Source organism: Ornithorhynchus anatinus, chromosome 1, assembly GCF_004115215.2.
Source record: "Ornithorhynchus anatinus isolate Pmale09 chromosome 1, mOrnAna1.pri.v4, whole genome shotgun sequence".
Taxonomy (NCBI): domain Eukaryota; kingdom Metazoa; phylum Chordata; class Mammalia; order Monotremata; family Ornithorhynchidae; genus Ornithorhynchus; species Ornithorhynchus anatinus.
This window is the reverse complement of record NC_041728.1, coordinates 149,689,118-149,693,067: the sequence shown is the minus strand read 5'-3', so window position 1 is coordinate 149,693,067 and position 3,950 is coordinate 149,689,118. Positions and strand designations below refer to the sequence as shown.

At 42.0% G+C, this 3,950-nt stretch overlaps 1 non-coding gene across 1 annotated transcript; it reads right to left on the bottom strand.

Annotated features, from left to right (window-relative positions):
- Positions 1 to 2,106: 2,106 nt before the first annotated feature.
- LOC114817313 lies at positions 2,107 to 2,241 on the bottom strand. The gene has a single exon (XR_003765174.1). It is a non-coding gene; the product is annotated as a small nucleolar RNA SNORA7 (small nucleolar RNA).
- Between the last annotated feature and the right edge of the window lie 1,709 nt (positions 2,242 to 3,950).

Below are 3,950 nucleotides of genomic sequence, written 5' to 3'. Positions count from 1 at the left end.
CTCAACAAATACTATTGAATGAATGAATGAATAAGTACTCAATGAATACACTTGAATGAATGAATGAATATTATTATCTCAAAGTGCATTAACTTTAAAGAAGGATTTTCCTTTAGCATTCTGGATAATCAGGCACTCATGTATACAAGAAGAGATCAAGGTTGTAGCAGATGTGTCCACAAAAGGATGACTATCTTATCTTCACCTGTCCCCAGTCCTGGAGTTAAGGCAGAGAAGCCCAGTTTCAGGAGGAGAATATGGATCAGGGTCCAGGAACTAGGGAGAATTTTCTACTTTCTGAAACTGGGCATATCTACCAGGGGATTTAAAAAAAAAACACATGCACTGCTCCAGAGAGGGGAAGAATATTCACTTTTAAAGAAACAGGGGACAGGGCAGCCAATCCAGATCTTCCTCAAAACATTTGCAGTACTGTTCCAGATGCACTTTTGAAAAGATCAAAGAGAGATCTTTCTAATTCATTATAATTTACGCTAAAGATATTCATTCAATAGTATTTATTGAGCGCTTACTATGTGCAGAGCACTGTACTAAGCGCTTGGAATGAACAAGTCGGCAACAGACAGAGACAGTCCCTGCCATTTGACGGGCTTACAGTCTAATCGGGGGAGAGGGACAGACAAGAACAATGGCAATAAATAGAGTCGAGGGGAAGAACATCTCGTAAAAACAATGGCAACTAAAGAGAATCAAGGCGATGTACATTTCATTAACAAAATAAATAGGGTAATGAAAATATATACAGTTGAGCAGACGAGTACAGTGCTGTGGGGATGGGAAGGGAGAGGTGGAGGAGCAGAGGGAAAAGGGGGGAAAAGAGGGTTAAGCTGCGGAGAGGTGAAGGGGGGGTGGTAGAGGGAGTAGAGGGAGAAGGGGAGCTCAGTCTAAGAAGGCCTCTTGGAGGAGGTGAATTTTAAGTAGAGTTTTGAAGAGGGGAAGAGAATTAGTTTGGAGGAGGTGAGGAGGTAGGGCGTTCCAGGACCGCGGGAGGACGTGGCCCAGGGGTCGACGGCGGGATAGGCGAGACCGAGAGACGGTGAGGAGGTGGGCGGCAGAGGAACGGAGCGTGCGGGGTGGGCAGTAGAAAGAGAGATTTAACGTACCACTGCACTGGGATCAGAAAACCCAGGTTCTAATCCTAGCTTTTCTCCCAGCAAGTCATTTTTAAGACTCTTGGTGCACCAATTTCTTCTGAATAGTTGGATACTGATTAGTTTAGAAGGATCAACTCATACTGGTTCATCATCATCATCATAATTAAAAGCAGTACTTACAGAGTTCATTGTGATCAGGGAATGTGTCTAACAACTGTGCTACACTGTACTCTCCCAAGCTCTTAGTAGAATGCTCTGCACCCAGTAAACTGCTCTGCACATAGTAAGTGCTCAATAAGTACGATTGATTGATTTATAGGTTGATTAATGTTGCAAAGCCCTATACTAGGCACTTGGAACATTCACTCTGAAGTACTTAATGTTCCTACATTAATATGGTTCTTAATTTTAGGGGAAACCAATTCATTCATTCAATAGTATTTATTGAGCACTTACTATGTGCAGAGCACTGTACTAAGTGCTTGGAATGTACAAATTGGTAACAGATAGAGACAGTCCCTGCCCTTTGACGGGCTTACAGAATAATTGGGGGAGACAGACGGACAAAAATAATAGCAATAAACAAAATATATTGGGGGAAATCTGTTTACCCGCATCATGCTAAAATTAATGAGAACTATCTGAAAATGAATTTGGTATCCAATAAAATATGTCCCTTATTTTGACCCACTTTGAATAGTATTGGTAGGAGTGCTCACATCTAAGTCTCTACACTATTTAAACAATCTTACATGACGTATTTGCAAAATGTCGCCTCTTCCAGACAATGTCTTGTCTTATGCCGTCAAGTCGTCTCCGACCCATAGCAACATCACGGACACATTTCTCCCAGAACACCCCGCTCTCCATCTGCAATCATTCTGGTAATGTATCTATAGATTTTTCTTGGTAAAAATCCAGACATGGTTTACCATTGTCTCCACCCTCAACTCTCTCCCATGCCGTTGTTGCCCAGCACAAGGGAGTTTTGACTTGTAGCAGATTGCCTTCCACTTGCTAGCCACTGCCCAAGCTAGGAATGGAATGGGTATGCCTCTGCTTGATCCTCCCTCCCATAGCCACTGGTAGAGTACTGGAAACTCTCCAGGTGTGAACCTGAGAGGGGTTCCAGACAATAAAATTTATTAAGTACCTATTATATGCAAAAAGCTCATAGAAGAACATAAATAGTAGATAGGATCATTGCACTCAACCATCATGCACTCTAGCTGGGGAGACAGACATTAAAATATATTATAAAGAGAAGGAAGAGAGTAAATAAGATATGTACAGGAAGCCAGTATGACCTAGTGGAACAGTGCCAAGTGCTTAGTATAGTGCTCTGCACACAGCAAGTGCTCAGTAAATATGAATGATTGATGAGCTGAGTGACTGGGATCAGGAGACCCAGGTTCTAGTCTCAGCTCTGCTCCAGGCATGCTGGGTGGCTTTAGGCAAGTCATTTAGAACCTAGGTGCCTCAATTTCTTCACCCATGAAACAAGGTTAGGAATACTTGCATTTCCCCACCTCATGGGAATTTTGTGAAGATAAAATAAGAAAACTAATGTGAAAAAGCTAAAGAAAAATATTAACAAGGTGTTATTTATTCCATAAAAACTACAAGGCAGACATAGTTTACAGTATGCACCTAAAATGTTTTCAAGGACCAAGGTAATATTGCCTTCATCACACACATAAGCTTTCAGCATGGCCAAGTGGATAGAACATAGGCCTGGAGGTCAAAAGGAACTGGATTCAAATCCCAGCTCCGCTAATTGTCTGATGTGTGACTTTGGGCAAGTCACTTGTTCCCTCGTCTGTAGAATGGGGATTTAGACTGTGAGCCTCGTGAGGGATAGGGACTGTGTCCAACCTGATTATCTTGTATCTACCCCAGAGCTTAGTATGGTGCCTGGCACATAGTGATTAACAAATATCAAATCATTATTACTATCATGTCTAGACTGTAAGCTCTCAAAGGGCAGGGAATGTGTCTACCAACTCTGCTGTACTGTGCTTTCCTGAGTATTTAGTTCAGAGCCCTGCACACAGTAAGTGCTCAGTGAATGTCATCAATTGATCAAGGATATAGTTTTGACACAGCAGAGACTACAAGGCATAAATTCAACTCTTTAATGAATTATAATAATTATGGTAGTTGATAATAATAATAATAATTATGATATTTGTTAAGTGCTTCCTATGTGTCAAGCACTGTTCTAAGCACCAGGGTAGATACAAGGTAATCAGGTTGTCCCACGTAGGGCTCACAGTCTTAATCCCCATTTTACAGATGAGGTACCTGAGGCACAGAGAAGTTAAGTGGCTTGCCCAAGGTCACACAGCAGACAATTGCCAGAGCTGGGATTAGAACCCACATTCTCTGACTCCCAAGTCCATGCTCTTTCCACTAACCCATGCTGCTTCTCTAGTTAAGTGCTTACTATCTGTCAGTCTGTGTACTAAATTCTAGGGAAGATTCAAGATAATCAGATTGGACATAGCCCCTGTCCTCCATGGAGCTCACAGTCTAAATAGGAGGGAAAACAGGCATTGAATCCTCTTTTTACAAATGAGGGAAACTGAGGCACAGAGAAGTTAAGTGATTTGCCCAAGATGACACAGCAGGCACAGGCAGAGCCAGGATTAGAACCCAGGTCCTATGACTCCTGGGTCTGCACTCCTTCCATTAGATCACACTGCTTCCCCACTGTAACTCCTTGTTATAACTCCTTGTTACAATTATTCCTCTTCCGCCTAACAAAATGATTGAAAATTAGACATCGATCCTCAGCCAGATTCTATTGAGACCAGAAAAAAATTAAATTAGTCT